Source organism: Lissotriton vulgaris, chromosome 3_2, assembly GCF_964263255.1.
Source record: "Lissotriton vulgaris chromosome 3_2, aLisVul1.2, whole genome shotgun sequence".
NCBI lineage: Eukaryota > Metazoa > Chordata > Amphibia > Caudata > Salamandridae > Lissotriton > Lissotriton vulgaris.
Window position 1 is genome coordinate 202712524 of NC_141690.1, and position 13717 is coordinate 202726240.

Consider the following 13717-nt stretch of genomic DNA (forward strand, 5'->3'; position numbering starts at 1 on the left):
GATTAGGCTGTTGTTATTTCGGTGGTCAGCTAGTCATTTGTTCACAATTTTATCCCTAATTTGTCAGGGTAGAGCAGGAAGGAGATGATCAGTGGTTGACCAACATCTTTAGGTCTGCTGAGAGTTTCTTCAGGAAGGGTAGTTTTGGGGAGGTGGAGCTAAGAGCTCCGAAAGATGGCGGCTCTTGGTTGGAGCTCCTCTGTGATCCATGCCTATTCATTGTTTTACCTGTGACCTGCCCACACCAGCAGCCATGCCAAGCTGACCACATGGGACAGACTAGCAGAGGCTCTAGGATTGAGGCACTGGGACTCTTTAGCAGCTGCCTTACAGTCGAATTGCCGACCGACCGCCCAGCATCACATTGCGACCTGTGCAGCGATGCGGACTGAGGGCTCTCTGACTGTGCTTGCCGACCTCTGCAGCCACGCACCTTGTTCATTACCTGGCTCAGCAAATGGATCCTCTATACACCACTCCAACCTGCAGCTATACCAGGCCTCAAACATATTTAAAAGGAGGACTATCCTCCTTCTTGGTGAATGGACGGATGGCTTTGTTCAGGCAGAGACCCCTCTTATGAATGGACCTTCTTAGGTGCCTTCCCACCATTCTTGCAGCGCAAGGATGTTCCCTCGCACACCGATGACAGGATATGACGACACCTGCGAAGCGCACAACAGATTGATCAGGGGAGCCACTCTACTATAAATCACTATACCTGCTGCACCAATAATGCATTTCTTCATTTTCAATAACCCCTGGGGGTCCTCCCCAGTGACCTCGTCCCACTTTATTCCTCTAGATTGGGGCATAACCTGAATTGTGGGGCCTTGCCTTACCCCCATTTAAACAAAAGGGGTGGCTTTTCTCCTCCCCCTTACCTGTCATAGAACTAGCCTCCATAATTTTTGGTAATCCTCACCACCCCAGTACAGTCGGCAGACCTTTCCTCATCATGTCCAGGTGCTATCACTCAGTCCAGCACACAACGATGTCCAAATCCAACAGGCAGCTCCTATTTATGGAGGCCATAACGAGGAAGGCTTACAAACTGACCAGCAAAACATCAACACCGACTTGGCGGCCGACCCCTCACTAAAAATGCCTGGTTACACCAACGGTGTGTCCCGTGCTAGGATAGTGGACACAGAGGAAGAACAGTTTAATTCAGATAGAAGCGGACACTGAAATGTGGAGTAATACCCAGGATCTAGGACACAAATGGCCAGGTTTTCAGATGTTTGCGAAAGTTGTGTTCTACGGAATCCAATCTCAGTTTTATAGGCAGGGTGTTCCACATTTTAGCTGCAAGATAGCTAAACGACTGCGCTCCCATTCGGGTTTTTAGAATTTTAGGAACCTGTGCTTGAAAGGTTCCTCTTGATCTGAGATTCAGAATGGGAGTGTGGGCAGTTAGCAAGGGTCGAAGATAGCTAGGGCTCTTTTTCCACTAAATTCTGTGGTAGAAGCACATGGCATTTGCTAGACTGGGCATCTTTTGGTGGGTTTCCATTGAGTTTTTGCTTTCTGACCACCCGGTTTTGACTCTTTTTTTGCTGGCGTGGTGTTTCTGCGCACTTTTCTTACCGCTGATCAGTGATAAAGTGCAAGTGCTCCTGTGGTAAATTGTGTTATGGGTTGGTCTTTCCATGATTGGATATTTGATTTACTTGTTAGTCCCTATTAAAGTGCACTGAGTGTGCCTGGGCCTATGAATCAAGTGCTACTAGTGGGCCTGCAGCACTGGTTGTGCCACCCACATGAGCAGCCATGAAAAGGTAACTCAGACCCACCATTGCGGAGTCTGCGCGCAGTTTGTAACTGCCATGTCAACTTGGCCAGTGCACACACATGCCAGTCCCAAACCTTCCCTTTTCTTACATGTCAGCCAAACCTAAGGGAGGCCCAAGGTACCCCTGTGGGCCGGGTGCAGTGTATGTGAAAGGTAGGACATGCCCTGGTGTGTGTGGCATGTCCTGATAATAAATTACAGCCAAATTCATGTTTTGCTATTGCAAGGCTACCTGTTCCCCATAGGACAGAAGGGGCAGTTTGTTTATAACATCTTACAAACATAATTGGCAAGGGGAATTAGGTAGGAAAATAAAGTCTCGTATGCCTTAACTCAGAATCTAAAGATGCATCTTTTAGTGAAGGTGATTTTTACATTCTGTGTTTGAAAATACCACTTTTAGAAAGTAGGTATTTTCTTGCTCAGTCATCCCGTCTGCCTCTGCTGGAATGTGGATTGCCTGTCTGGGTTTTGGCTGACAGAAGTTACCTGTTTAGAATCGTTATTGTTGTGTGGATGGGACAATGTATGTAAAAATGGGGTATACACGATGAGACTGTACTAAAAGACATGACATTATGATAATGCTGTATGTTACAGTTTCTTTAAAGATGATGGAAAGTTCTCCTCTGGGATTGTAGGCTATGTTCTGTCTTACTCTAATGTATTGAAGGGGGGATTGCTGAGGCGATGTCGGGGTGATGAAGAGAAGGCCTGGTGAGAAGTTCTGCTGCAGGAGATCCCAGATGTGTTTGATGAGTGAAGGTATGTTGCGGAGGAGACAGGGAGGGTTTAGGTCATGCGTAGTTGTGTGCGAGAGGTTGGGGTAAGCAGAAGGAGCAGGTGGTGCAGGACAACGTGCATTTGATGTTGGCAGGATAGGCAAGATACCAGTGCTGGGAGAACTGTCCGGGTTCAGTGCATGGATGGCTGTGGCAGAGTAACATCTGGGGTCAAGATGGATCGGAGCAGGACCACGGGTATTGGCTCTGTCCGTGGGCAGCAAGTGATTGGGCTTAGAGGGGCTTGAGTTTGGTGCTCCTTTAGCACACTAGGGGCTCACCACAGCGCATTTCTCCTGAGAATTTACACAGTGGCTGTCATTGAGTAGAGGGGGAGGAGTTCTGGGGCTGTGGTGGGAAAACAGGAGATGGTGCACAGCGTGGAGAAAGGTAGGAAAGGCTGCAGGGGAAGGAACGGTGTAATGGAAGAACCTATGGCTGGAAAAAGAAAGCCTGGAGCAGGAAACAGACAGGAGGCAAAAAGCAGGGACAAAAGGAGGCAAAAAAGGGTATGAAAAGAGGCACAAAGCTGTGACAAGTAGAGGCAAAAAAGCAGCGGTAGAGAAAATGGGCAAAAAGAGGAGCAACAGTGAGAGAGAAAATGAGAAAAGGGCACAAGAGAAGATCAACAGTGATAGTGCAGAGAGAGAAAATGGGCAAAGGTCACAGGGGTAGGGAAAAAAAAGGCACAAGAGCAGAGCAACAGTGTATTGTGAGTCCCCTATAGGGCCCACTGTAGTTGTTCCTCATGTTAGCCTAACTACACACATATTAGGCTGCTTTTGTTTTGGACACGTTACACAGTACCACGCTTGTTTTTGTGTCACATTGTTATTTGCGAAATACGCTGCACATGTTTTATTGTTCTGCTTTCTGCTGGGATTCAGTCTGTACATCTCTAGTCGGACATGAGCACCTAGACATATTAGAGAGATCCAGATGCTGTTTTTCAAACAGAGCATGTCTTGTCACATAACTTGCAGTTCAGAGTGCAACAATGCTTGCAATGAAAAGGCCCTGAGATGAACGAGCTACGAGCATGAGATGTAGACCAACTGATTATGACTCTCGGCTATGGGCTCCGGCACTAATCCCAGAGATCTTTAGTATAATATGGTATTTTTGTAGTAAGGGTAAGCCTAGGCTAATTGTCATTCACTATGGCCGGGCTTTCGTTGTGTATATTTTATTAATTATGCTAATCACTTTATTGACTTGTATATATTTCCAAATTGCAGCACAGTTTTTGCACGATAGAGCACATTAGTTTCAATAAATACTGTAAGCTTTCTATGTGTCTCTTGCCTGTTATTGTGGAAATGTCTGAGTGATAGAACAAAAGGTGATGACCTGGTACCACAACTCCAGAGAGAGTTTAGACTGTTGTGTTCTGAGGTGCTAAGTTACCTTTCTCTCTGGAAGGTTAGGAGGGCAGGTAAAGCGCTATGGTCTATACGGATTTGGGGCCATTGGTACTGATGTGGTAATGTGACTGAGCCCCTACATGCTGACGTCCCATAATCTCAGGCATAGTTCTGTTTCTGAGCAGAATCCCTACAACAAGTGAGAGTTTGGAGAGTGAGAGAGAAAAGTGAGAAGAAAGATAAACAGATAAACAGATAAACAGAGGGGAAAAGCAGGAGCGTGAGCTTGGAAGCCTCAGGTCAGTGACAGGTCTTGGTCTGTAAGGGTCAGGCCTGTTTGGAAGACTAGGAACAGATAAGTTAGGCAGGGCCAGGCAGGGGCAGGCAGTGCCTACTTAAGTACTTTCCTCAATGCAAACAAGATCAACAAAGAAAAGATTCAAGTCAACCAATCACACCTCTGAGTGACTGAAATGCTTCTGGGTGGGACATTCACATGAATAGGAAGGAAATCAGGACCAGGGAACAGAGCCAGACAAAGCTTTGGCCAACAGACAGCTAAATATGTTTGTAGTCTGGACCTAAAAATTATACATTACTCCCCAAATACCACACCTCTTTATAAGATTATTATGTTTTTGGAATGTCACTCCCACATTCATATCAATCCCACCCAGGTGCTAAAGATCTGGAGGTTCACCACCAAACATTTTGGGAGATTTATTGAAAGAATCCATGATATGGTCACTAATATCCACTACCAAGAGCTGCAGAAGCAGAAGAATTACTTGGTGGTCACTCTACTGAGATGATTATGTCCTATGTGCGCACCACACTGACATCTTTAATTACTGGTCAAGTGTCCCAATACAAGAACATGCAGTTGCTGTTAGAGGATTAGAAATATTTTCAGACACATCTTTGTTCCTGGGCAGAATTGGTGTATAAGAGAGAGGATCAATGGATAGGTGAACTTTGCCCTTTTGATTGATACAACTCAAAAGAAACAGTGACAGGGCCAAAAATATCCCTGCAGAACACCACTGAGTCAAGACATCAGGGATCAATAGAGAAAGATGTTGTACTTGATCCAAGGATTAAAACCCTATTTGCCCTCAATTTCAGGTACCTTCAGTTACTCTTGGTAGGCACAATCATGACTTTTTACACCAGGTGCAGAATGTCAGAGCACCCGTGGAGCTGAATAGTTTCTGGGAGCTTGTTTGCCAGTTAAGGAAATGTCTATGGATCAACTCCCTACTTAGTTCTGGAATTAGTTGGCAGCAAAACCATGCATTATCACTGTGAGGTAAGGATAACATTTAAGACTAGCTTGCATTTCTTTTTAAATGTTCTTTCTAATTTAAATATTGCAAAGCATGAAGAATATTTTTGAGTATGTTTACTTTAGCATTATGTTAAAACTATGCTGAGGTAAAAATGTTAGGACAACCTTTGGACAAAGATGTGTTCAAATTCTGCTGTTTCTTTAAGGGAAAGCAATGGAAAAAATACCCTTCGTAGCTTCGCAAACAAGCGGTCAGACTTAACTTAGGAGATAGGTATGCATAAAGCATTTAATACCAACAAAACATTAAATAAGTAAAAGACACAACATAATGAAAATCCAACACCAATACCAATCTATAACAATAGAGAATATTTTTATTTTACACCAAAGCGACAAAAACTCTAGTAGGGAACCGGATAAATGAATTTTTAAAGATTAAATTAAAAACAAATGTATATTCTAGTGCCAAAAAGCATAAAGCACCACTAGTGGCTTTGTTCTGGTCTTGCTGGACTCGGACAAAGTCAACGTTTTGACCACGCTGACCCATGCTCCACCGTGGGTCAGACAGGTTGAGGGCTATATACTGGTCAAAAGATTACCTTGGTATTTAGGGCCTGATTTAGATCTTCGCGGATCTGGTCATGCCGTCACTTTTTCGACAGCTTGAACACTCGCCTACTTGGTGGTCCGCCAGCTCTATTTACATGTTACCGGTCCATGGACAAAAGCCCGTCCAAGTGCCGCCGACCCTGAGTCAACTGAGTAATAGGCAGAAGGGGCTGTCGGCGGGAGTCCAGACAAGATTACTGCCGGGCAAATCACGCTGTGCCTTTCTGTTGAGGAAACTGACAGTAATACCTCATACTTTGTGTTGGTGGAATCGAAGAAAATGAGGGAGAAACGTACCTTTCTTCTGTTTCCCACTTCTATTTCCATCTTGAACCCCATTGTCCAGGCCCTCCCTTTGCTGCTACTACAAGACCGCGACACTCCATTGTTGACGGGATCTAAGGTAAGCTTCTTTTACACTTGTCTTACTATAAATAATGTATTGACACTTGTTTTAGTCTTGTGTATTTATACATTGTTCTTAGATGCATTTTTTGTGTGCAATGCATTAGTGTACATTTTACAACTGATGAAGGTAAAGTAAACACACCTGTATTGACACTTAAAAAGCATTTATGTTGTTGTGGTGGATGTGGGTGTTGTGGTGCCTGTGGGTGTGCATTTAATGGTGTGCGTGTGTGTTGTTTGTTTGCTGCACAACATGTAAATCAGGTCCTTAGTCTTTTTCTTAGAAATATTCTCTGCATGACGAGGTCATCAGCGGGTTCTCGCAGTTCTCAGATTCGAAGTTCAAGTTGACGACGGCAGCCTGCTGTGGCTCGGTGAAAAGACGGGTGACAAATCCTCAGCATCAATGGCAAAGAGGGTCTCAAAGCAGTCGTTGGCGGTTCCCTCTCGATGTCAAGTTGGACTCCACCTGGAGCATTCCAGTGGGACTGGACTATGTTCTATGATCTCTTTTCGTCTGCCAGCTTATCTCTCCAGCCCCCTTCCTCTCCCTGGCTTCTACAGGAAGCAAATCTCCACCCACCAAATGGCTGCATTGTTGCAGCCAATAGCCTCTTCACACCTACTCGGGTAGCAGATTTGGAAGTGAGTACCAAATAGGTAGGGTCTCATCTTCTTCAGGGAAACAGACCGCAGCAAAGGTTTTCCTCTAAATGGTACTCCATCTTTCCTCTGTGGGGAGTAGTTGCCTGCTACTGAAGGCAACTCTCTGATCTTGACCCTCTTCTTTCACTCATGCCAGTACCACCCCAAACCCTTGCTCTGAAGCATTTGTCTGAACAATAAACTCTTTACTGTAGTCAGGGGCCAGTGGACCTGGTACTGAACACATAGCCTCCTTGGGAATGTCAAAGGCCTGCAGATACTCTGGGCTCCAAATTATCTTTTTGGGAGGTATGTTCTGTCAGGGGAGCCACAATGTTCCCATAGTTCCTCACAACCCTCCTGTAGTACCCAGTCAGGGCAACAAAGGCCCTGACCTGTGTCTGGGTTTTAGGAGCCTCCCAAACTAGGATGGTCTGGATCTTGGGCTAGAAAGATTGTACATAGCTTCCACTTACATGATGCCCCAGGTACATCACTGAACCTTGCCCTATCTGATATTTGCTGCCTTGATAGTGAAGCCCGCCAGCTGACCAGCCTGATGCACTTCCCTCAGGTGGGCCAGGTGCACTGAATACAGCTTTATCATCCAGATAAGCTGCACTGAAAGTTTCCAACACCAACAGGACACTGTTCACCAATCTTTGGAAGGTGGTAGGGGCATTCTTCAAGCCAAAGGACATCACTTTGAACTGAAAGTGGCCTTCAGGGGTGGAAAATGCTAACCTCTCCTGTGCTCCTGGACTTCGGGCAATCTTCCAGTAACCTGAGGTCATATCGAATGTACTCAGTTACTTTGCAGCCCCAATCTGTCAATGAACTCATCAGGTCTAGGTATGGGCTAAGTGTCAGTCTTGGTGACTGCATTCAAACCTCAGTAGTCTTCACAAAATCGCAATGATTTATTTCCCATTTGGGGATTAGGCTTAAGCACCAGTACCACTGGACTGGTCTGTGGACTGTCTGAGAGCTCAATTTCCCCCTACTCAAGCATATTGACTTTCTCAGTCTTAATACTGGTGTTGACCTGGTGAGACAACCTGTACAACTTTGTTTTGATAGGTAGGCTGTCACCAGTGTCAAGGTCATGGACACACCAAATGATGAGTCTATGGGTCGGAGAGAACAGCCCAGCAAACTGCTCCAACACTTGGCTACATTCCTTCTAATGCTGGTCTGTGAACTTGGGAGAGAGTACTACTCCCTTCACTGACCCATCTTGTGCATTGGTGAAGAGGAGGTCTGGCAGAGGCTCACCCTCCTCCTCAACTCCTTCTTCTGTGACCATGCATGGTCATGTCTGCTCTGTCTTAGGGTTTCAATCTCTTGACATGGAGTATCTGGTGGGGACTCCTGTTGGTGCCAAGGTCCACCAAGTAGATGACCTCACCCTTTTTCTACAGAATGGGGTAGGGCCCAGTCCACTTGTCCTGGAGGGCCCTGGGAGCCACAAGTGCCAATGCCCACAACAACTGTCCTGGATGGTACTAGGGCATTATGGTCATATCAGAGCTTAAATTGCTCTTGGCTGGCCTTCAAGATGGATGCTCTTGCTCTTTTCATGTACTCTTCCAAGCAAGACCGAAGCCCAACACATAATCCAGCACTTATTTTCTGCACTCTTTGAGATAGTTCTCCCAAGCTTCTCTAACCAAACTCAATGGCCCTCTAACAGGATGGCCAAACAGTAACACAAAGGAGCTAAAACTAACTCCTTTCTAAGCCATCTCTCTAAAACAAAACAGCAGGCATGGGAGGAGAACATCCCATTTCCTCCAGAGCGTGTCAGATAAGCCCATGAACTTCAGGATCTTATTGAATCTTCCCACCAGACCATTGGTCTGGGATTGATATGGGGTGATGAAATAGCAGGTAACACCAAATTCATCCTGCTTCGCATTTAGAAAGGCGGACATAAAAGGAGTCAACCTATCTGAGATCACCTCCTTGGGAAGATGTCAAGAAGGGTCTGGCCACTGTGGGAGGAGTGACCGTCTTGAGGGTTATTGCTTCTGAGTATCTGGTGGCATCGTCCACTTTCACCAAGATATATCTGTTCCCAGAGGCAGTTGTTGGGTCTAGGGGACCAACAATATCAATCCCAATCCTCTCCAAGGGAATCCCAACCACTGGCAGTGGTAACAGGCGAGCCCTTAGCTTGTCCCCTGTCTTGCCACTCGTTTGACAGGTGACACAGGAGCAAAATGGCTTTTCTTTGTCAGACATAAGGGGCCAATAGAAATGGTTGACTGGCCTGTTCTAGGTTTTGACCTGTCCCAAATATATGGCCAAGGGGATGTCATGAGCTTATGTGAGAAGGAACGCTCTATACTTCTAGGGGACCGCCCCTCTCCTGGTTGCCCTCCCAATAGACCCTGTGAAAACCACTTACATCACCATTCTCTTGCCTGGAGGCAGTCTGCCTCAGGCCCTCAAGAGTGGGACATTCACTCTGTCCCTGGCACAGCTTCTTTATGGTGGGTCTACCGGCTCCTTGCAACTCTGCCAAGTTGGGCAGATCTTGCAGAGGTACAGTCCCGCCTTCTAAGGGCAGATCCTCTCCCTCAGTATTTGATTGCTCTTGGACCTCTCAAGCTGTTTGGACTCTCTCACCAAACCCTTTGCATGTTCTCTTACTATTGGGGGCTTGGCCCATTGTTCTAGAGTGCAAGTGTCCATTACTTCTCTGATGTGCAGCCTGTGTCCTCATCACATAGGCCCACTCAGGGAGGTCCAGCATCTGAACATGGATCTGCCTTTCCACCCGTAACCACTTAGAAGCTGCTCGCTGCGAGAATGCCTTACACCCCCCTCCAAATCTCTCCAATGTTAACGACCTCACTGAGCACTACAACTCGACCATGTCCAACATAATTGATTATCTTGTCCTGTTAAAGCTAAAAAGATCCCAAATCAACGACAGTAACCCTGGTTCAATGGACCCCTCAATAACAAAAGGAGAGCTCTCCGGCCAACAGAAAGACACTGGAGACTGCAACCCTCAGCCTCCCAACTCAAACTGCCCCGTCAGACCAGAAATACAAACAACAAAAACATCCTCAAATCCAAAAAAGAGTTCTTCACATCTGAAGTGGAAAACGCTAAGAACAGACCCAAAAGCTCTTTGAAATGGTCAAACTCCAATCAAATAAACTAGCCAAAACCTCCAAAGAAACTACAAAATCCCTAATAACCTGTGAGGAGTTCTCCTCCACCTTAACAGCCAAAATTAACTCTCTAGGAAACTAATTTAATGCTGCCTCACACTTCCCACCTCCTCCTGCCAGGACCCATCTCTCTACTCATCCCCCCAGGCAACACCCATAAACCAAGCTCACTGGTCCAACTTCAAGGTATAGGACAACCTCTCCATCTTGAAAATTCTATCCTCCTTAAAACCGAATAGCTACTTCAATGACCCCCTCCACTCCAACTGCTTGGCGGCGACCACCCCATTCATCATTCCCATTTGGACTACAATCATCAACGCCTCCCTTCTTCAAGGGTCCCTAAAAACCTCATCCCCATCCTAAAGAACCCACTCTGAATCCTGCTATTCCAGACAGCATCAGACCAATATCCAATATTCCTCCTCTTGCTAAAGTGCTGGAGAAATGTGTGCAACTTCAACTGAGCCAACACATCGCTAATTTCAACCTATTGGACAAATTCCAATTTGGTTTCAGGCCAGGGCACAGCACCGAAACAACTATTCTTCACATTGTAGACGATGCTCTTCAAGCCCTTGATCAAGGCAAAACCTGTCTCTTCATCCTATTGAATTTATCCTCAGCATTTTACACAGGCAACCACGAGAAACTACTTGAACGCCTCAAATACAGGATGCGAATAGGAGGTACCCTCATCAAATGGTTTGGTTCCTTCCTCTGGAACCGCTCCCAGAGATTCTTAGTTAATAGCAACCTATCTGCTCTCACCCTGATAACAATCGGTGTCCCTCAAGGATCAACTCTGTCTCGTACTCTATTCAATCTCTATCTCAAACCGCTAGCCGAAATACTCCGCACTGCCAACATTTCCTTCCACATGTACGCCGACGATAACCAGATCTATATCAAAATCTCATCTCTAGAGGAGATTAACTGTTTGAATGAGGCTCTGAAGTAGTTAACTGTTCAATGACTCACCAGCAACCAGCTCAAACGGAATGCACAAAAACAGTTCCTTCTTATTTCCCCCCTAAAAACACTACTGACGTTCTGGAATGGAATAACTCGATCACAGCGCTTAACTGCACACCGACCATAGTGGAATCTGCCAAATCTCTCGGCATAACCCTGGACAGCACCTGAATATGCGTGAGCACATCAACTCAATGGGCAAAACTGCTGGGTTCCAGCTGAACTATTTGAGAAAACTAAAACCATTCCCCGAAGCTGCAGTCCTAATAACCGCAGTCCAGGCATTAGTTATCTCCAGGATTGAATACAGCTGCTCAACCCTATCAGGCCTACAAAAGATCTCCACTGCCCCCTAAAAGCTTGCCTCAACGCCGCAGCAAGGCTCTTAACAGGCTCAAAAACATTTGACCACATCTCTCTGCATCTGAAGGCACTGAACTGGCTCCCCTTTGAAGCCAGAGTGCAGCTCAAACTGGCATATATCACCCACAAAGCACTATACACGAATTCCCCTGCATATCTCGCCAGGAAACCTATTGGTATCTGGGGGAGTCAGAAACTCCTTGTCCGCCAGAGACATTGTTCTCCAGCCACCCTGCTTCCGTAAGGATAAAACCTATAACCGTGCCTTCTTTGGGGGGATGCACCTAGAACATGGAGCTCGCTGCCGTCCTCCATCAGAAGAATCCCTTCTCTGTCAACTTTTAAAAGGGAAGCTAAAACATTCCTAATAGGCAAATTCCTCCCATAATCCTCTTTCACCGCACACTCTGCTCTGCAGCATTGCTCTAGGTATTCTGAAAAATCTCTTGTCTGCTTGGTTGCTCCTATTCTTTGTACTGATTTATTATTCCCTCATACGTAATTGTGCTTATCGCTGACGTGTCAACCCTCACATGTTATTGCTGGTTTTCACTGCATTTTGCTGAGTTGTCGCCCCTCTTATTATTGTATATACCCTGGTTCTGTCCGAATTTAGTCACTTCCCTCTATCCCTATCCTGTGTTTTGCCTGTGTCAAACCTGTATACAACGTGTTATCCCTGTAAAGTGCTCTGATACCCTAGCATGTCACGTTTGCGCTCTATAAAACCTTAAATAAATAAATAAAATCAATTCCCAGTAAACGCACCACTGGGAAGGCAGGAGACACAATTACCTTCCTAGGGCCAGTTACACCTCCCCATTCCAATCTCACCATTGCCATGAGGTGGAGCTTGGATCTGTTGTCTGCATAGGTGACCTGGTAAAATATACCAGATAGGATCTACTCTGGGAAACCTGTTTGTCTAACACCATGGTCACACTGGCTCCTGTACCGTTCAGAGCCTCAACCTCAGTCCTGATTGACTTTGCATCTCCATGCTTGGAGATAAGGCTGCCATGGTTGAAACATCCACCCCACCCACGGAAAACTAAGTTCAACACTGCATAACCCTTCCCAATCTCTGGGCAAACTTTCACATCAGCACCTACACTAGTAGTCCCCTTCGACTGCACACCAGGCGGAGGCTTCTTTGGTAAGACTATATCTCCCCTTTTGTGTCCTGACTGCAAGCAATCAAAGCACAACTTTGCCTTTTTTATGGTCAACATTTTACCCTGATACCCTTTCCCCTTGTAAGTGGATTGGCTCTAGGAACTCCGTCCTTGGGCTTGTGTTTTGGGACCATTTGAGGACTCTTTCAGTTTCGTATGTTGGTTACTCTGGGCTTTTACCCTGAGAGGGCAACTGTCCTGCTTTCTTCTAATCACCTCCTTAGTTTTTTCTGGTCATTCTGGTGCAAACCCACTCATCTGCTGTCTAATCCAGCTCCCTGGTACTAGACAGCTTAGAGTCAACTAGATACTGGTGTAACTTGTCTGAGGGGCAGTTGGCCAATATGTGCTATTTCATGATCAAATTGCACATCCCCTCATAGGTATTTACCTTGTTACCCTGTATCCAGACCTGTAGCACATTGACCTATGTCTCCAAAGTCAACCTACATTTGGGTACTGACTTTCTGTGTATCCCGAAACGTAATCCTATACTGCTCAGGGGTTAGACCAACCCTACTGATCAATCTTTGCTTTGTGTGGGGATATGATTCAGCATCCACTCCCTCTAAGGTCAAGAGTGTAGTTCCCCCACAAACACTGGGAACATTTCCCACAGAAGTGAACACAAATATTGAGAACTCACCCTCATATTGAGGGCCATCTCAAACGTTGTCAGCCATTTGTCTATATCATCACCCTCCTGGTAGGGCTATATAAGCTAGCTGTGCCTCAAGCTCTCTTTCCCTAAGGGATAGTCCTGGCTCTCATTTGGTAAATCCTCTTCCCCCACTAGCTATAGCCAGGACTCTAGTCACTGTATGTGTGGAGAGGTGTTAATCTTCCTCCTCACTGAGGTCTATGTGGTCTTCCTCCCTGTCCTATCTCTGGAGCATCCTTTGCATCATAGTACTGATCCTTTAGCTGGACCGCTGCCCAGGCCGTAAGAGCTCTTATGAACGCTGCCTTCCTGGAATTGTAGGGTGCTGGTAATCCCTTAGCCTTACACAGGTTCCTATGTTCAGTGACTTGGAGTGTGGGTAGGCTAGCTAGATCAAGCTCCATGGTATCCCTTAGTTCTGGGTAAAAAAAACCTGCAAAAATGTACCTCAGAGAAAATTT